The following is a 21,598-nucleotide window of genomic DNA, read 5'->3' on the forward strand; positions in this document are numbered from 1 at the left end:
ATCTTTCTTTACACCTTCTTTCTCAACCTGTGAGCAAACTGATTTACAGATATACATGTTGCGTATTAGTTGCTCTCTCTATGTGGACACCACTTGCGTCCCAATCATGCAGTGAGATTTCTAACCATAAACCACTGTTAAAATCACTGGTGCAGGATGAGAAGGCATGCATCTTTCTGAAAAGGGCTTGTTTCATGTCTGGGCAGTGCTGAGGGAGAGCAACAAGGCATGTTTTAGCAGGGAAATGTTGGATAGCCTGTTTCAAGTGCAGGGAAGGGACAGGAAGTTCTTAGTAGTAAAACTACTGTGTAGGACTGAGTCATACTTATTTGTATATAAAAAATGAGTTTTCTTGTTAAAATAAGCAGTTGTGTTTGCTTGCTGGAATTATCTCAGTTAAACTGTTATTTCAGAAGAAATAGTGTACTTGTTACCCAAACCTTACCAAAGTACATGAATTTGAGAGCATTTCAGAGTTAAGCTGCTTTTAAAAGTGATTAAATCATCTTGCCCTCTGCTCTTTCTACTGTTTCTTTAATCAACAGTTAAACCATTCAACTCTCAATGCCACTTATCACTGGGAGAGATAGGAACACTGAGCTGGAAAACAGTTTTGCCCTTTGCAATTTATAGGTACCTTCAGGGTGGTGATAAATGGCCTCTGTTAAAAAGGGAGACAATTATGTTTGATCGATTGCAGTGGAGGGGTTTTTGCCTTTTTAATTGTACTGCCTAAGATGTTTTCCTCCTTGAAGAGACTGATATATTAATTTGCATGTTTTTTCCATTCTTAGTGCAAGTGCTAACAGCATTCCAGACCCTTCTCCTCTCACAGGGAATGGTGCCATTTATCTCCTTGTTACCTGTGGCTCATATTATTGGACCCAAACCCAAATCCTTAATGTCCTGATTACCCAAAACAGAGGTTTGGTTTCTTACTGTGCAGACTGTCAGCATTGGTAGCTAATAGGCTCCCTGTGTGGGTTTTTGTTGAATGCAGCTACAGTGATGCAGTGATATTTCTGTGTTTGTGTAACTTGCATGCTTTGTAATCATCAAAATATCACAAGACAACCTTTTGGAAAGTACAGCTGACTTAATGTGTTTCTGATGTTTGTATCTACTGGAAGAGGCATTTAGAGAAGGGAGGGGAAGGAGTTATTGAGAAAGAGAAAAATGACTCATCAGAAATATTTGTCCTCTTTTCTTTCCCATGTTTGGCTATTTCCATTGTAAACTGTGGAGTGATCGATGCGTGTCTGAATAGGATTGAGGATGTGAGATAGCTCTCAGAAGGCGAAATATTCCGCAGTTTTTAACCTCCTTCCTTCCTTTGCTACATTTAAACAAAGTTCAGTAACTGTGAAGGATGTATGTCTAGTTTACACTGATTCTTTATTTATGATAGCCTGCATTTTTTTAAATGAAAAAAAAAAAGAAGAAAAATGAACAAACAGTGTTTTGTCTCATTACCGAAATTGCCAACATGAGTGTGTATATCCCACACTAGATGGTGAGGATGAACTCCTTCGGACTGTAAGAGTTGCTCTCCATTAAGAAATGTGTGCACTGCACTTAATGAAGCAGCACTTAGCTTTGCTAACATCGCTCTAGAGCAATATGGAGGTTCTTTTAACACACGAGTGGATTCCCAGAACTCTTGCTTTGTAAATAAGGTTTGTTCCCAGCAAGTCCTAATTGATAGTGACAGTTAATGTAATACCTGCTGGCTAGGCCTGGCCTTTACTAAAAGAGTTCTTTGAAACTTATTTATTGATTGCTGCAATCAGTTTAAAAAAAAAAAAAGGCATTAATTTGGCCTCAATTTTCTGATTTTTTTTTATTTATTTATTTGATGGAGTGTGTGAGATTAAATTCTCAAAACTCTTGCCTGTCTTTTTATTTGTAAAGCATTTGGTGGGTTTGATTTTACATGTGCTTATGGCCCCAGGAATTACAGTTATATGGATATTAAATAAATGTAATTTTCTATCCAGGTTGACCAAAGGCTGCCTGCCCAGAAATAGAGACACAGAATTCGCCTAACTGTGTGTCATCAGTTCTTCATAAACTAATTATTGTTTATTTACCTGTGCAGAAAATGGGGTTTAGTTGCAAGGCTGAGATGGCATTCCCCTCTATTGTTCTCAGAGTCATTAGTACTGTATATTTGCACAGCGCTGTACAGATATCAAGTAACGAAGCCTTGTACCATGGTACAGACCTTAGCCAGCTCTGCTGCTGTCTACAAAAGGGATGGGAGTTGTGCTTTGATCCTACTTACTTTTAGTATTCTCTTAGAAGTCAGAGGTTTGATTTGATTGCCATTATCAATGAATGGATAATGTTAGACATAAATCATCCAGTGGTGATGTTCTCCTCATGTTTTTCTGTTCCCTGTCTCCCTTTGCATATATTTCAGTAGTTGGATTCTTAGTGGTGAATTACTTAATGGTTGGAAAGTAATCAGCTTTTGAAGGGATACCGCTTTTTGTTTTCCCTTTGTCTATTTTTACTTCAAAAGTGATGTAGTTACCATTTTATACGACTTGCAATAGACACTGTATGAATGCTCAGTGGAGGATAAGATTTGTTACAAATGACCTGAAAAATGGCAGTCCCTAAAAGAAAGTGTGAAAAAGACTTAACTGAGGATTCTTAGTAAAGATTTAATTAATAAGTAATTATTATTCTCTTTATATTGCTGGGGTTGTTTGCTTTGTGCTTCTGATTGCATTTTAGTCTCATTTTTAGTATGTATGGCACAGTTTTGTCTAGCACTATACCAACAAAGGAGACAAACACACTATGGAAAAATATGAAAAACAGCTATATAATTTAGCAGGATATTTTAGTTGGGGTAACTTAAGTTTGAGTAACAGTTATAGTGAACTAGGTTCTGTTTTTAATGTGTCCCCTTAAGAAGGGATCATTTGTGCTGCCTTGGAGGCTGGTTTGTGCCCTTACTCACTCCGCATATCCCAGCTTTATTTTGGTAGAACAATTGTACTCTGAATCTTTTGTTACAAGTTTATCAGCTAGTTGGAGTAATCTGTCAGTCATGGATCTGAAATGGACACGGAATTAGAGTGGTTCAAAATTTATGGCTCAACATATACTTTTCAAGTGACGAATCCAACCAATGGAGAGATGCGCTGCTGTAAATGTTCTAAGGGACAAGGAGTGAAATAAAATAATTCAGCCTGCAGCTGGCCCATTAAAAATTAAATGTCAGCATAGTATAGAAGTCTTGTCCTGGCATATTGTTATGGGTTTGTGTGGTGCGGGGTTTTCTTGGTAGCGGGGGAGGGGGCTGCAGTGGTGGCTCCTGTGAGAAGCTGCTGGAAGCTCCCCCGGCTCCAAGTCGGACCCGACTCTGGCCCAGGCCGAGCCCATCAGGGACGGTGGTAGCAACTCTGGGAGAACAGAGTTAAGAGGGGAAACCTGCAGCAGGGGAGGAGAGTGGGGCGTGAGAGGAAGAGGAGAGTGGGGTGTGAGAGGAACCCCTCTGCAGATACCGAGGTCAGTGAAGAAGGAGGGGAGGAGGAGCGCCGGAGAAGGGGATGCCCCTACAGCCGGTGGTGAGATGGCAGGCCGTCGCCCCCCAGCCCGTGGAGTTGAGTGGGGGAGCGGAGGCCCCTGAAGATGGCCGTAACTCCATGGGAGAGCCCATGCTGGAGCAGTCTGTTCCTGAAGGACTACAGCCTGTGGAAAGGACTCACACTGGAGAAGTTCGTGGAGGACTGTCTCCTGTGGGAGGCACCCCACACCGGAGCAGGGGACGAGTGAGGAGTCCTCCCCCTGAGGAGGAAGGATTGGCAGAGACAGTGTGTGACGAACTGACCCCAGCCCCCATTCCCCGTCCCCCTGCGCTGCCGGGGGAGGAGGGAGAGAGGACCGGGGGTGGGGTTGAGGCGGGAAGGAGGGAGGGGTGGGGGGAAGGTGTTCCAAGGTTTGGTTTTACTTCTCATTATCCTTGTTTTGATGTGATTGGTAGTAAATTAAATTGATTTTGTTTCTTCCCCAAGGTGAGCCTGTCTTTTGCCCATGACCATAAGTGGTGAGTGATCCCTCCCAGTCCCTATCTCGACCCAGGAGCTTTTCTTTATATTTTCTCCTCATCCCACTGTGGCCGTGTGGTGGGGGAGTGAGCAAGCGGCTGTGTGGTGCTTTGTTACTGGCTGGGCTTAAACCACGACACGTATGTAGTCATAAAACCAGCAGAATAAATTACACAATGCACTTTTATTTTACCATTGCTCTGTATAAATAATAACAATTATTAAGCATTTCTTTCCCAGCTCTTGTTACAGACTAATATATTAGTCTGTAATATGTTTGGTGAGAAATGTGATTAATAAAAAATCCTCTCCTTTACAGAAAAGTACTTCAGATATAATAGAAAATGATAAAGCTGTTTTGAACATCCAATAGTAATGGTAAATGGAGTTTTGAACTTAGGGATTTTATAGACTGTTAAAAGGCCTGTAATTTTTTTCATTCTCAAAATTTTGCATTTTGCATATTCTGTTGTCTGTTGTTCCCACCATGCCCTCTTATGGACTTCCACAGTTTTGGTCTTTGTTAATAGTTTCTGTTTATTAATGAGACTGCACTTCTGCTGAAAATGGCTTGACAGCTAGTGTGATAGACAGTATTCAAAACTGGTAGAGAAATTTGCATTTTTCTCAAAATGTTAGAAATTACTTTTGTGTCTTCGATACTGCAATTCCGCATCACTTCACTAGGATCCCCTCTTGACATGTTAAGCAGAGCCAGGCAGTATTGTCTGGTCGTGCATCCTGCCATGCCAGGAATATTTTCAACAAGTGCTTTTGCGCAACACTAGCTCTTGGTTTTCATCGTTTTGCCCTTTCTGCATGGGAACCTCCTTGGATGTTGTATTTTGGGGAGCCGCAGGGTTTTTGGGAACAAGGGCTGGAAGAAGGAAGGCACAGCTGCAGCATTCCTGCTGTTGTACCATAGCCCCTTAGAAATGGCCTTGCAGCATCCCTCTGAGATTGGTGTCTCCAACGGGTGGAAATGGCTGCCTGGGAGCTACGTATTGGTACCTTAAGTGTGCCTGGGACTGTTCCCGGCACTGGGACCAGCTGGTACAGAATGGCCCACCTCTTTACTATCAAATGTTGTGTTCTTAAATTGTGCTTAAGAATTGGTTTTAACTGTGGTACTCGACCTAAGCTAGGGGTCCGCCAGGGATCCTGGTAACAGTTTAGCTCCAGAGATAATCAGACTTCATGGGAACTGGATAAATGCTCTTCCAGGGACAATGTGCCTGGGAGCATTCCTGTGCACTGTTTAGTTTAGACCCAGCCCAGATGGGGAGATGTGATGCTAGTCCTTTTGCTCCTCCTGCGCCTTTCTATATGGAGGTCAGCATGGCTTCAGCAAGCCAGTGGTCAAGACATGGAACAGTCCTCTGACGTTTTGAGTGAAAAGCAGCAATCATCATGAATCCCAGTGATGGAGGAAGGAATGTCCGGTTGGATGCTAAGGCCAAATCAGCCAAGGATTTTGAAGAGGAGGGAAGTCTTGACTCAGTGGAGATCTAGTTTGAATAGCAGAGAATGGCATTTTAATTTCTATTTCTTTTACAAAGCAATTGTTCTGCTACATTTTGTGACTTTTGAGGTTGCCTGTCTCAGTCCTTAAAGAAAGCAAGTAACAGTGAGAAAGCCTGGAAAGACAGGGAAAGCTCTCACTGCTGCTGATGTGCTGTGTGATGGGGGCTTTCTTGCAGCAGCTCCGACATGGATTTCCATATGGATAGTCCACTTGACAATGCACACCATTTAATAATGAAGATCTTTTTTCCTCTACATCTTTCCTGAATCATTACCTGTGGTTTAATCTATGGGGCAAGGACCTGGAGTGGAGATGTGTGGGAGTGGAGGTGCCAATTTGTACTGCTGATGTCACCTGATGAATACTGTCAGAGAGTACACTGAAGGAATGGGGGTTTATATTTAGAAAGTAGGTAATTGGAGTACACTTGCCTAATACTCTTATTAATTCTGTGTGTGACCCTCCCTTTTATTTAAATATCTTTCATTGTTTTTCAAAGTTTTGCTATCAGAACTTTCTCCACATGAAACCTGGATCCAGTTGTCCCTGCTAAATTTTTTTTTGCTAAATTTAAAAAAATCAGATTGACTACCACGGCCCTTCACTTTACAGATTTTGAAGTTAAGCAGATTAAATAGGAGCATCTGTGGATTTCCACTGGCAACTTGACAGTGAGTAGTTGAACTTGAGAGTTCTTGATTTCCTGGTATCTGTAAGAAGGCATCAAAAGAAAATTAGCTTTTTCTATATACTGCAAATGTCTGTGGTGAATTTATTTAACTCAGTGAATCCACTGCTGACCTGCAAGAAATAAGATTTTTTTTTTTTTTTTTCCTTCTGTTGAGGTATAATTTGCTTTTTAAAATTTTTTGGTCTTAACTAAACCTGGAGGTGAGCCACAGCTGAACAGTGTTATTTCAGGTGTACTGCAGAATCATCTGTGTGGCTTCTTGATTTGGCTTGCTCATGTACTTAATATTAGGGTTAGACTAATGAGGGAGCTGTTAAAGAAGGCAGCGTTGGCTTCTGTTATAGCATGTTGTGATTGTTTAGGCATTTTCACGTAATACCTAATTTCACCTAATTTTCACCCTGTTTTTGCAATTCTGTGATCCCGTCTACACTCTTCCTCTTGATCAAGTTAAAAATTCTAAGTTTATAAAATTCTGCCTAGATTACTTTTACAGCAATCTCCAATAACTTGCACTCAAAATATATTTTTCTATAACACTGAGGCATAGCTCAGTGTGCTTTTACAAATTATTTCCATTTACATAGGACTTGTAAAGAATGTGATTATGATCCACAAAGTTCCCTTTTTGTGGTAACCTAGAAACTTGCCTGCAGTTTTGTAAGTAAGTAAGATGTTGTACAACAATTTTGTAACTACACAAAACTGCTGGTTTTAATGGCTTTCCCATAGAGACGTCACCCAAGGTTTTTATTTTTCTTCTCTTGTGCTTATTATATTGTATAATTGGTTTCTGGTAGTATCAAACCACTAGGAAATCTTTCTCAGTAACATAATTAATCTTTAAATGTTACAATTCAGTCTTACCAAGGTCTGCTTTCCCAGAACCTCATATTTAATAATGAGATGCTTTGAATCATGTGCACACTTTGGTGCTGTGCTGTAGTTTCAGCACTCAATGCAGTAACGCGTTCAAATTAAAATACCTAGTGCTTGCATCACTTAGCTTTTGATTACCAGCACTGTGTCGCTGGGCAGTGCTTATATCTAGAGTTATAGATCATAACTGGATTTGAAAGTTTGTAAATACATAGCAGCTTCCTTGGAAGATCTGTGGCGGTCCAACTTATGTTAAAAATAAAATAGCATCCAAACTAAAAATCTCCATTCTTGGCTCTAATAGTCCAGGATTTCAGTACATGAGCTTTTGGGACTATAATTGCTTTTATGAATATGTATCAGTTACTACTTCTACTAATAGAACATGCACACATAGCATTTGTGTGAAAAAACCTTTGACATATGTTGAACTTAACAGGATGCTCCTTAAAACATCATGGCTGCATTAAGCGTGAGCTGTATTGAGCAGCGTGAGTTTGCAGTGGGAAAATGTCTGAAATCAGTCAACTTTTTGGAGCAGACCTACCAAAACTCCTTGGAAAATTGTGCAGAAACCTTGCTGGGACTCATATCCTTATATGCTGTGTGTAGGCCACTTGTGGTAGAAGCTGATACACTCTTAACGCCTCCTCTGGCACCTGATGCAAGTGCTACCTCCACATACTGTCCAGGGCTGCCAGAACCTGTCCCCCAGTGCAGTCTAGAGAGATGAGAGATCACTGTGCCCTGGCACAGGTGGTGCAACTACTAAATTTGCTCCTAAGCGATTTGGAGGATGGAGCAATGATAAAGAAATCATGCAGTTCTTGTTGGAGCTATTTGCTTACCACAAGCCCAGTCTCTATAGATGGTGATAGACCTCTGCCTTTCAGTAAGCAAGTTCAAGTTGCACAGAAGGTAAATATACAATATGCAAGCTTTGAGTGTATTCATACTGAAGATCTACACTTAAAGAACAATTCTCCATTTACATAGAAACAGGGTTTTTTGTCTTTGTTTAGCTCTGCTGAATTGCAAATTAATTTGCAATTTTCTGTTAAGTAGTGTTTTGTTTCTAAAGCTGGCAACTAGCAAGTATTCGCTTTCAAAGCAGAACGGCCTAAATGGAAGGGACTAAGTAAAAGAAACTGATTTGTATTAGTACAATATTGAAATACCAGGATTTTTTGAGGGAAGAGAATACACCTGAAAATAATTGTGGCTGATATTAAACCAAAGGATAATAATTTGCATCTGTGGAATGCTTTTCATATGCTTTTGAAATACCTGAAATACATGATCTCAGCAAAGAATAAACACAAGGAGGTTCTTCAGTATTTGGACTAGAAATAACAAGCCAAAGAACTGCAAGTGTTGCTCTAGAAAACCACTGATAGTTCTGTGGGCATGAAACCTTTGTCTCCAGAAGCCTAAAAATGTTTGTTTATTATTTGTTAGGCTCTCGAGTTGCACCTAAGTTGTATAATGCATATGATTGTGAGACATTCTCTTCTTTAATCCCATATACTCTTACTTTTAGCTAAACACTGTCTAAGGAGACTGTGGATCCCTCATATTCTCAGTCAGAATAAAATAAGCATATGACAGACATAGAAGAACAAGAAAAGACCAACTCAATTCACACACTTTATGGCCTGATCCTGTTAATCTTAAACTAATGGAAATTCAGACCTCTGCTTTATCTTAAGCCATTGTGGCGGGTAGCTGCAGCCTTCCACTTTTTTCAAAACCAGAAAAACAAATGCCACTTTCTAAATAAGGGGACAGTGGTTAATTCTTTCAACAATGGGATAATAGATTATTTCAGCCTCACTGAAAGTTCAGTACAGTGGTACAATTGCTTAAACCTCTATGAATGCGGAAATGTAATGTAATATTTGCGCTCATTTATAGTATCTAATTTGCTTCCAGTGCATAATTTTCTGTCTATGCTTTTGCTGACAAGTCCTAGAAGATGCTATGCCTGTGCAGAAGAGTTCAGATTAATAGTGCTATGTAACTAGGGATGTTTTTCATGGCCATGCAGATTGTTGGCTTTTTGTTGGGGTTTTTTTGTTGGGGTTTTTTTGAGTCTGGAATTACAGCAACACAGTCTGACCCCCTTCAAAGCAAGGGCTAGAGAAACGTAACCCAGAGGTCTTCATGTTATGCTTTTGATATGTATTTTTTACAGCTGCAGTGTTCACTGTCAGGGATAGCAAGCCTCGGCACACTCAGGACAGGCAAGACAGAGTAGACACAGGAGAAGAGCGAGGCGCAGGTGAGGGGACTGATGGTTCAGTGTGACACAGGAGGCCACAGCAGATCCAGTCTGTAGATGAGCTGATGTCTGCTCAGGTGAATAGCCAGTGTGCTACACTGCTGCAGGCAAAGGAGCATTTGGGGTTTGAAATGTATTTCTGGTAAGATGCTCACCACTCCTGATACTCAGGTAAATGTTGTCAATAACCATGCTAAATTGTTAGTCTGTATTGTTTGGGTTTTTTTTAATGTAGAACGATTTTATTCTGTGATTTATCAGACTGTTTTAAATGTATTTTATTACATGCCAATTCTGATAGCTTCTAAGTTAGAACTTGTATTTCCATGGTTATAGTAGATTTTATAAGCAGTTAAACTCGTTTGCAGTAAGGGAAAGAAAAGCCATATGCACCCATGCCAAGTGGCCGTCTTCACGTTTCTTCCCTGAAGCAAAAGTACAAGGGGTATGTTCATCTTCTGTTAAGAAAAGGCAAAGCTTACCTTCATCATTATATCTTTCTCTGAATGGTGGAAGTATTGTTATTCTTTTCCGATATTGACTTGGTTTATTTAAACTTGACATTTATGTAAACTGCTTAAGTATTTATATATTCAAACCTGAATTCTTCATTCTTCACTTGAAGACTGTTGTAGCAAAGCCAGCTAGGTTTGTACCATGTTGTATGTCCATTATAACTTCAACTGAGTAGCGATCTGGTCACAATGCATTTGCCCTTTCATTTAGCCTAACTCTTTTGAGCTTCTCATACAGTTAAAGCCAAATTCAGTATCTGTTGATGCTTTGAAAGATAGCAGTACTCTTTAAATGAGCACTGTGTTTGCGATAGTGGTGATTTCAAGTACCTATATAATTTTTGTAGTAAAGCAGACTCCTGTGTTCACACAGCCATCAGCACTGGGGAGTGGTTGAAGAGGCTGGTACTTCTCATCCGGGTGTTGGTAACTTCTCATGGCAGTGAGATAACTGCTCTTGAGTGCTCATACTTTATTTGATTAGAAGGCAAATTTTCAAGAAATGCAGTTGCTGCTGCATTTAAGTGGTAGCTAATAGTGATACTGTTTGCAAAATCTTAATTTTACCGCAAGACACGTTTCTCTAACTGCAGTTGCATAAGGATTGGTGGTCTGGGCTGTCCCCTTAATGCTTTAGGCAGATGTAACATGGGAGTAACAAGAGCAAGCCGCAAGGATGGCTGTATGAAATCTCAAGCCCAGAGTAAACAAGTAGCAAATATACCCCTGAAGAGTTGGTGTCTCTCCAGGGTCAGAACCACAGTAAAACAAACCTGATTGTGAAGGCAGGATTTGAGCAGTGAGGGAGCATCTACATACAATACTCAGCTCACTTTTCACCCACAGCTGTGCAGGACAGTGTGTAAACATGGCCAGTGTCTGCCAGTGTTGTGATGCCATTTTAGGGTTCCCCTCACTTAGATGGGAAGGAATCTGCTTTCTCTGAACCATCAACTTTCTTCACTGAAATTCTTAAATCTGTGGTTCATTAAACATCTAAATTGCTTAGCAAAAGTGCCAGGTGACCCTGCTTTTTTCTTCATAGTTATTTTACAGAGAAAATACTGCTAGGATGCCCACTTGGTGTGATTCATGGTTTTTTTCCTCAAGGTGATGTATAAGAAAGCTTTCTTCTGCATCCCTCTTGCTGTGTGTAATACCACAGTGCACAGGAGTAAAGTGATGTATATCATGATGCTCTGTATGCTACACAGCTGCATGTCAGTCATGTGGAATTAACTTATTAATGTTGCTGACAAATCTCTCCACAAAAGTGAACGTAAGATAAGTGTAAGAAAAGAATGACCTTTTACAATTCTGGCTGATTCATCACACATGCTTAAAAAGGGATCTTGCCACAATTCACGATCCTAAGTTGGGAAAGAAGAAGGTATCTGGCTGGTGTTAGCTTTGGCAGTAGGTGTCTTTGTAGTTTAGAGTATTAATTAAAGTTTTTAATGGCCCGAGGGATTACTTCAAAATCTGTGCAATTATCTTAGCATTCGGGAATTATATATGTTTATTTTTAAAGATATCTTCCTTTGTTTCTCTTCTAGGACTGGAATGGGAAAGAATGGATTGCCATAACAGTTTCTAAAATTGTATTTCTGCATTAAATACGTATTATGATAAAGGACTTCTCACTGGGGCTCAGATTAGGAATTATATTCAGAATATTGTTCCTGTTGCTATTCCCTGCTGAATTTCTCCATCTGGTAATACTACTGTTTAGGAAGTGATAACATATGCATGTAACAAGTTAATTGTAAAAGCCCAAAATGGGTAATTTGATTGTGCTGCTAAAACAATAGTAGTCAAGCACTCTGGTCTGTGGTTGGCAGTTTTAAATTATCATGATTGTTGTAAATCATGCGAGGGCATTGTGGGAAATAGAGCTTTCAGCTTTTCATTACAAATCCCCCATTCTCTGTCCAGTGATCTAACGGAGAACAACATGCAGCTATCTGTCTAATAGACTGCGGTGGTGCTTTACAGACCATTACTCTTGGCGCTCCAGGGGAGTAAGAGTGGGAGGAAGGAACATGCCTGAATATAGCAGTATCTTTGGGATCATAGTGCTTCTTACTGCACAGATTGGTAGCTAAGAACTGAGTCCACCTCTTCATATAACTGCTGGATAAGAGGGCACTGGCGGTTTTCCATGTTAGGAGCTGTGCATGTGTTAGACATATGCATAATTAGCTACTCGGCACTGGAAACAAGAGCATTTTATATGTGCTGTTCTTTGCTGTATGAGAGACATTTCTCCTTTTCACCTTTAAAAAGAAGAATCTAACTCCAGCATACCTTAACTCATGTATTCTCTACCCTTGTGTAAGTACATGTATGTACTGTTATCAGTGGGCAGAACAGGACCCCAGAGCTACCTGTATAAACACTTCAGAGAATCAGGAGGGGAAAGTGTCACACTCTGAAGACTTCAAGCAGAATGTAGAGGGAAATAAGTGTTAATTTAAAAATGAAGTCTTAATACCTTCCATTTTCAAACTTTTCATTTTAAGTCTTCAGGCATTATCCATGTTGTTATCCATAGGACTAAAGCACAGGCTCTTTCCTGGAAGCCCTGTTCCTTTTGTAGATACTCTGCACTTGCTCTGCAGTGACTTTGGGGGATTCACCCTGCTCTTGGGGCTCATTTCTTCCTGGGGTGTTTAACAAAGTGACACCAGAAGATAATTGGTTCTTTATTAATGAGTTCTGAGCTAAGAAAAAGGAATAATTTAGCTGGTAAGTGACTGAATTGCTGGCTCAACTTGTAGCCCTATTACATTGTTTTCCCTATCTAAAAATGAGGGAAGCTTGTATGAGTAATGTCAAAATCACTATTCCTGCAGCTGAAGCTCATGGTATTTGGGTTAGTGTCTCTTGCCAGTTATAAGACATTCCTAATGCTTAACTCTGCCCTGATCCTTCCTGTGACATTTGTAGTACTCGAACACATCATATGGCCTTGATGTGTATGTATGAGAGTTGGGATTTCTGAGATGCCAGTGTCTACATATGTTGCAAATACGTGAAGCGTTCTCGGGTTCCTACTCTCTTGTTTCTGCCTGCCATGCTACACTGACTCTACTTTGTGCTGTATTCGCTCTTCTTTTCTTAACAGAAAAAAAAGATTAAAGATTTTTTAAAATAAAATCCATATTAAAATGGTACTCTGTACAGAAATTTACATCTGCCTAAGTACATGGCATGGAAACATGTTAATCTCAGAGGAAAAAAATACAGCAGTCATTCTTAGAGTAAATTATAATGAAAACAAGCCAATTGCAATTTTATATTCATAAATGCATATTTAGCAATAGCTTCCAAAGAAGCTATAACTCAGTTCAGTAAACAGTACAGTAAGTGATATGTTTTGATTAATCAGAAGCCAGTGTGATTTTGTTCTTGGTGTGGAGAAGGCTAATATTTAAAAGCAGTAGCTGTTTGTGCTTCATCAAAGTATAAGTAGTGGTGGTGAAATCCCTTCCGATTGCCCTGACTTACTGTTATTTTGGCATCAAATAAAAGTAACAAAGTGACTTTCGATAAAGAACCCTTTATTTCAGATAGAGACTTTTCAAATTGATAGTGTCTCTAATATGATGCCAAGCAAATTTGCCTTGGCATTCTTTTGTGTTGACATGGTAATAAAAAAAAATACTACATAAGTGCTCCAGCTTTATGAAATCTTTTCCTAAAAATGAGATCAGTGGCTTATGAACTCTAACTTTCTGCTTTGTGTATCTTCAAGAGCTGTTCAAGTAATTTATTTTCTGGCAAGAATTTTCTTTAAAAAAAAAAAAATCTGAATTGTTTGAAACATCTACAAAGGGGGGGTGATTAATTTAAATTTCCTTTGGTCTTTAAATGTTGTCTTTCACTTTCAGCTGTCCTTTAACCTTTTAAAATGAGATTTAGGTCAAATGTTAAATATAAAAATAACATTGTCTTTTTTGTATAACATTTGAGTAGGTACTAAGTTTAGGGGGAAGACAAAAAAGCTTTTTGCAGACATTTTTGCATCTCAGTTCTGTGAGTTCTGTGAATTTCAATTTGAATTAACAATTATTTTCAACTTAACCCAAACAGTATTTTTCAGTGTGATAAGAGAGATGGATTTGGAGTAAGAGGTAGGATAAGCATCCTCAGCCAGAGGATTTTACATATCAGTGAAGCTGGTGTTTCTGCGTGAGATTTCTGAAAGGTAAGGGGGAAGGAAGGAGCACTGTGAGTGGAGAAGTGAGAAGCTGCATGGAAGCAGTCATAGAAAACAAGATTTTGTGAGTGCAGTCAGAAGAGTGAGCAAAGGAGACTGAGGGTGGAATCCAGATTCTGAGTTTTGTCCAAAACCAGATCTTGAGAAACTTTGTTGAGGGGTAAAAGATCCATCCTTCAGAGTCAGGGACCCAAACTGGAGGATGGGACCTCCACTGAGTGAAAGCACTGTGTTTGATGAATTTGAGGTGGAAATTCTGGAAAGACTCATGATAGTTCTGGGCTGAGAGGGCAGAGGACTTTGTAAGATGAGAAATACTGAACACATTTGTAATGGGAAAGGAGAGACAGAAGGTAGTGGAAGGTCAGAAGAAAGCCCGAAGGAGAGGAAGAGAGGAGTGGTAGGGCAGAGAGCAAGAGGAGGGAGCTGACAGAGCTAGTGTAGACAAGAAAAAAATGTGCATGCGCTTAATACTTGAGAGGAATCTTCAGACTGTTTCAGCATTAATCCACTCCTTTCTTCCTCAAAAATAAAAGAAAGCAGAGGGGAAAAGTCTGAGATTGATTCTTCTGGCTAGCAACCTTGTAGGTGCATTGGGACAGTTGCCTGTCTGGAGAAGCTGTTAGGCACTTCTAGTATCTTTTACCTGTGCTGTTTGGAGATCTCTCGGTAAGCAGAAGATTGATGTGGCCCATAATTACCTTCTCTTTCCTGGACTCTGCCTTATGTTGGAACATAAAGTGAACACAAAGTTTATTCAGTGCTCTGCCTAATGCTCTGAAGGACTTTTTGGATACCTAGAAAAGAAACTGGGCCCCTTATGGGCTGGCCTGGCAAAGGAGGTGTCCTTACTTTTTGGCAGAGTGGCACCACCCATTCTGTCTGAATGATGCTATCCTTGAGTCGTTGCCCCCATGGGGAAAGCTGACCTGTGGGTATGCCTGGAGATGGGCTGTTGATTGGAACAGACTGCGCCGTCCTGTGATTTCACTGCTGTGTTTTGGAATTATCTTGGTTATTTTGAAATTTTTGCCATAGACTTTCTGCTGGTTCATGGTGAATGAGATGTGCAGATTTTGGTATGTGACATCCAGCCTTCTCACCGACATTTCTACCCTCCCAGGCTTTTCTTGTCTTCCCTCTTGCCCTGCCTGTACAGTCATCCTTGTCACTTTGAACTAAATGTACATAGTGAATAATGTTTTATTAATCTCCTTCTTTCTCTCCATGTTTCATTCCAGCCTCTTCCTGGGCTGTTTTAGAACTCCACTCTTAATTTTTCTAAAGCATAGTGAGTGTCATTTGAGCTCTTTCTTGCACTTTCACAGCTGAATCCATCTGTGCTCATTCAAGTATGTCCTAATTCATGCACTACTTTCCTATTGACAAGCGTAATTGTTGGAAATGTGATAGGTCCCTACCTGCCAAGTCCTATTCATCCAGCAGGTGAAGGATGCTTAGGAGCCATTCGTCAAGAGTATGAACTCTTTTTGAAAGACAGGCCTGAAGGGCATGACATTTAGATGTACCTGCCACTCTTGACATACCCTATAGTCACTGTGGCAGTTGGTACATACTGAAGGAGAGTGTCTGTGGTATGCTTAGGAAAAAAGAGGATGTGCTGTTAGCCTGGTGTCACAAAAGGGAGTGGTTTGGACCACTTAAAGAATCACTCCCAATGGTATTAGCAACGAAAAAATGATTTAATAGGAATATATATAAAAGCACTAGTTCACAGAATTCAAGGCAAGGTTCACTCTGTTACTTAATACATGGATGAAGTACACAAGGGAAAATTAAGTTAGAATCAGACTAAAATTAGGTATACAGAGACTGAAAACATAATAAGTTAAAAAATAGGAATATACAAAGAAGAATCAAATTAGAATTGATTTCTCGTAATTTGTACAAAGATCAGGAATGTAAAAAGGGTAAGGGAGACACTTCCATTGAATCATGAGGTTCAGAGTAGACCCCCTTGCTTTCTAAACACTGGTTGGAGTCTAGATGCGGCTGGATCAACTCCTAGTCCCAGACGTGGTCAACAGTTTATGTCTAATAGAGTAGAAGGGTGAGGGAGACCCTCCTGTTGAGTCACGAGGTTCAGAGAAGACCCCCTTGCTCTCTAAACTCCTGTTGGAGTCTAGGTGTGGCTGGATCAACTCCTAGTCCCAGACTTAGTCAACGGTTTATATCTAAATGTTTATATCTAATGCTCCAAGGTTGTCGTGGGAGGGCTGGGATGTCTCAATGTTGTTATGAGAGAGCTTGTTATCTCTACTTTTGGGTTTTTTGATTTTGCTGGACAACACAAGTCCTTGAGATGGTCCGCATGACTCCCTGTCTTAGCTGTGAGAGAGTTCCTGGTACAGTCAAGGGACGTTAACTGGCCAACTCATTACACTTATGCTGAGGCCGGGTGAGACTTCCTGAGTTTGTAGATCAGCCTGGAGAGGGGGAAAGAAATACACCACCACACCTGGTGCTTGAAAATTGCTTGCCTATGTAAAATATCAAAGGAATTTAGTTCTTTATTGGGCTGAAACTCTTCTGATTTCTCCTGATGTTCCTCATTTCAGCCATGGTTACAGGAATCGATTGCTTTGGTGGGAAAAACTAGCACAGGTAAAACCTCTTTCTGCTTCAATGAGGTGGTGGAGATAGGTATAGCTGATTCAGTCTCTCTGCTGGGCTCTGTACAGCAGGCTAATACTCAGAAACAACAGATTCATGGCACTGTAGCTACAGCTTACTTTGTTGTTTGAGTTTGACTTTACAGGATATTTTTCATACAAAATTTATGGTTTGTTTGGAGGAAAGTAGTCACTGCAGTGAGAAGCACTCTCAGCTTCTCACACTGCTGTTGCAACCCGAGACGCTGGAAACAGTTGCTTTCTTTTTTTAGATCTCTGAGTAGTTGGCTACCGAAGTAAGATGTATTTCATAAAAGTGTCAAATCATTGATCGCTCAACAGTTACAAGTCATGAAATTATCAAAATGTTCTGATATCAACATGTGGTCTGAGGACTTAGTGCTACTTTAGAAGGAAACAAAGCATGATGCAGAGTGCATAAATCTTAGTTTACCTATGCATTTTTTTCCAGATCTGTAAGCAAATGCTGAAAGGATACTTTTATAACCATTGTTCGGAGTTTTCAGTCTGAGAGTGATCTATCATATAATTCGTGCTGCCCTGACAATCTAACTGCTGTCCACTGTTCTGATTCATTATGTTGGCAAGGCAAGGTAGCATGCACCAGAGTTATGGAGAAAAAGTTTAATTTAAATTTGTTTGAAATAGGCTTTTTTTTTTAAAGCACTGTTTCTTTTCAGTGTAACTTATTTTTTGTTTATCTGTATAGATCACTTGTTTTCATTCTGAGTTTGGTATTTTATTTTTAAAAATCATGTTCAGGTTTTATTTCCAGAAAATTGACTTTATTTTCCTTTATACCCAGTACAGAACTGCTTACAGAAATAACTGCTTGTCAGTAGTCTTTTCAAAGACTCACAGTGTAACAAAATGAAACCCTTGATCCCTTAGTCTAGATTCTTAAACACTGACAAGATAAATTAGAGCTTCATTAAATTAATGATTCAGTAATTAAAAAGGAGGATTCAGAGGAAGGGCTTAGAAGAATAGATGAAGTATAAATGAACTCTGCATTAAACTTACCATTAAGTGGAAGAACAATGAATCATAAATTGTCTGTATAAATCCACATTCTTTCTGTTGGGAGACAGTGATTATTATGCCCATGAGCATTCTCTGTAACATCTCCCACTCAGTTACTGTCAGCATCAATTAGTCAATTATGGTGAAAACTCTTTAACCCCAGATGATTTCAGAAGAAATGAAAAACCAAAATCTCTTTGCTTTAGGTTTTTTTTCCTATTGTAAATAGTTTGGAGACATTGATAACTTGCAGTTCTCTTTTATACAGAGGCAACTAAATTCACAAACACATTAGTAAACATACCTCAGAAAGGCAAGAAAACTGCAAATCTCTTCATTTTTTTAATGATGTCATTTACCATCAAGTTGTAAGCGTTTCATAAGGAAGTTATTAGAGATTATCTGATTTGGCATATGGTGATGTCTTCAGGGATTCCTTGTGATACCTGCATACTGAAAGGGGAAGAGGAAGCACTCTCCATTTTTTTTCATTTAAAGTGTTAAGTGAGTTTATCTGATTCTCTTTTGCAGTTACTTGGCATGTCTGTCATATACTGTATAACGACACATGAGAGAACTGCTGAGAAATACTTGTTATACTGCATAAGTGTATATATGTAAACACATAAGTACATTTATATTCCTAATATAGTCTCTTACTTGGTACAGACTGGAAGCTGTCCGAGTCCTGCCATCAGTGGTGCTCCTGCCAACCCCTGAAAATAGGCCTCTTTGAATTCCTGAGTCTGATTTAAGATTGTTGATTTAATATTTTTAGAAGAGAAAACAAGCCTAAATCAGCAGAGAAATAATTGGCTAAAAATGTGAATTGCACAAGATACTTGTTCTCACTTGGCACCTCAGGCAAAACACACTCTGGAGTAATTCTCCACCCCACCCCCCCAAAAAAAATTCCTGCCACAGATACTTTCTGTTCCTTAGTTAGCCACATGTAAAGAAACCTTAATTTTTGATACTGATGCTCTTATAGTTAAGGCTTTGTTTTGCATCAGATGGGCAGCACATTGTCTTGCACCTTCCCTGAGATGTATCAAAAAGACTGCAAGCTTTTAGGCACTGTGGTGCAAAATCCACATGAAAATCAGAAGCAGAACTTATGACAAAATAAATGTCAGCCGTGATAAGAACTCACAACATGAAACAGATGTGTGATACAAACACACATCATATGCATAAATCCTATAATTTAAATGTATACATATATGCAAGCCCATGCAGTCTTATGCAAGATGGATGGAGAGGTATGGATTAAATGCTCAGATTGCCCAGGTGCCTCACTGTCATCAACTTGCAGGGAAGTATTCTGGAGCTGTGTTCCTTTTTTTATTGCTTTGAGTATTAGCCAAAAGCAAATGGGGACTGCTTTTAAAATAGAAATGAAGAAAAATACAAAAGCAACTATGTACTGCCATTGCTCTATAGGGACCAAAATTTGTGACATGGGACATCTCTTCTGGGTCTCTATTTCCATGAGTATTATAGGCCAGTAATGCCATGTATAATCTTCACTGAGATTAAGGAGCTGGACTGAGATCTCCCCTGATGAAATATTTGACTCTGAAACAAAATGCTGAGTGCCTTTCACCTGAGAAATTTAGAAGATTTTTTTTTTCTGATCTAGTAGCTTTTTTTCTTGTAGGGTCATTCTTCAGATTCAGATTTTAGAAACTAGAAATGTTTGAAAGCATGAAGAAAAGGAAAACTGAAATCAACAAGAAGTGTTTCGTCTTAAGCAATTCATAGAGTTTGGAAAACCACTGTTAGAAGTCACAGTCTATATGGCTCCCCTGTCTTTCTTAAACAGAGAGCTCTCTAACATTCAGGCTCTTTGTTATACAAAATCGTGGAGGAGAGCCAGAAGCGAAATGTATTTAGAGTATGGAAATACACAAAGTACTCACGTAGCTTGAAAATAATTCATCCCAGAAAACTAACAGAAGGGAATAGAAAAGCCACAACTAAAATGTAAAAGTTAGTGACTCTTTTTGCCTCTTATATGAGAATGCATTAGTGATTGTTGATGAACAAAAATAAGATCAATATTTAATATTAATAAAATGCTTATTTATAATATGATTATTACATTCACTCATATTCCAGTGGTGTTTGAAGACACAAGTATCTCAGCATATTGCAGGAACAGATGAGGCTTGGATGCGTAACTCAAACAGGCCATGTCTGGGGATCTAAAGTGGGTGGAGGGGGCTGCGTTTTAGCCCTTCAGCCCTACGTACACATGCACCTCCCAGCTGCACTTCCCACTCCTGGCTGACTTCAGCATCTTCCTTCTTAGAAAACTTTGATCAATCCCTTTCTTTAATGCTAAATCTATTCACATGCACTCTTCTTTGATAGCACCAGTAATGCTGACCTTGGAGCTGTATGCTCAGGGGTGTAGGTTTTAGGCATTGCTCTGCATAGCCAAGTGTTGTCAGGATTCCCCGAGTCTGAAAAAGGGCTGAGGGGGTGCAGTTCAGGACTGCAAAGCTTAGAACCATCTAACTTCAACAGTATGGAGAGATGAAAAGATCAGCCTGTTTTGCTACATAATTTTGGGTGCTCATGAAGAGTTGTATTTTCTTCTTGTGTTGGAGAGAAATCTGACCCCTGCTAAACTGAAAGTGAACCTGTACAATGAAAAATGTTGGCTTTCGGGGGAACAAAATGACGGAGCATTCAGTGAGCAGTCAGTGAGGCAGGAAATGGATTAGCTCTTTTGGGATATAAAACAAATAGGGCTTTTGGGATTTACTGTTGAGTAAAGAGAAGGCTGAAGAAAGTGGCCACCATCTTAGTTCACAGGTAATGCTTTGTTTGAATGTGAGCTATTTGTGGAACTTGTAAACCCTGTCATTTAAAAATAATGATCTTTAATAATGCTTAGGGTAGCAGCTGCAACACTTAATGGTCAAATTAAACTCAAATGTAGCAGTGATGGAGATTACGTAAATTTGGTGCTATCCCCTAAATCTCCCTCCTTTGTCCTCCAGAGCACTGTCCTAAGGTGTAGATTACACCATTTCCAAAAGTGGGGAGGAAGTGAGAGCCATGGAGGCTTTAACCTTGCCCAAGTTACATAGTAAGGCACCAGTAAGCCTAAAATAAAATTTGTGTCTCTGAATTTTAATCCCTGTACTTTAAAGCACTAAACTGTTCACCCACTGTGCTGGTTAGTCATGAGCTTTTTTGATCCAGTAAATTTTGTTTGCATGTTTCTGTATTAACAGTTTGCCAAATCATCCCATACGCTATGTTTTTTCTTAGAGCAGTGACAGATTTGGCAACATGCATTTAATAGGTGATTTTCTTCATATTCTGTATTTCCTTTTGGAAAAATGTTTTCTACCTTCTTACAGTCCTAGTTCCTTGAACCACAGTTTTCATACTCGCAGTAGTTTTAGTCTTCAGTTAAAATTAACAGCTTTGTTTTGCCATATCCTTTTATATTTTATTTGCATATTTAGAAATTTTTAATCAAAAAGGAGTGGGAGATGGTGAGAGAAAAGGGAATCATATTATTCAAAAGCCAGGCTTCTGACTTTTGCAGAAAATCATCTAGAGGTAATCCTTTCAGCCTAGCTTTGATAAAGCCTCAGATAGACTGCTATTTCAGACTTGGGCTGACTGGAGGGAGTCCAGAGGAAAGCTATGAGAATGATCAGCGATCTAGAAAACTTAGTTGAAAAATTGGGTTTGTTCTAGAGAAGAAGGGAAGTATAACAATCT

At 39.5% G+C, this 21,598-nt stretch overlaps 1 protein-coding gene across 3 annotated transcripts in view; it reads left to right on the plus strand.

Moving 5' to 3' along the window:
- The window catches only part of GHR (growth hormone receptor), a 130,860-nt gene that overhangs the window by 19,238 nt on the left and 90,024 nt on the right, over positions 1–21,598 (plus strand). Inside the window, exon 2 of one of the 3 annotated variants that reach the window (XM_069776812.1) lies at positions 14,058–14,162. The exons of the other annotated variants lie outside the window; for them this stretch is intronic. The gene's annotated coding sequence lies outside the window, so the exon portion shown is untranslated. The remainder of the gene's footprint in view (positions 1–14,057; positions 14,163–21,598) is intronic. 3 annotated transcript variants of the gene reach the window in all.

The sequence above is a fragment of the Haliaeetus albicilla genome, chromosome Z (assembly GCF_947461875.1).
Source record: "Haliaeetus albicilla chromosome Z, bHalAlb1.1, whole genome shotgun sequence".
NCBI lineage: Eukaryota > Metazoa > Chordata > Aves > Accipitriformes > Accipitridae > Haliaeetus > Haliaeetus albicilla.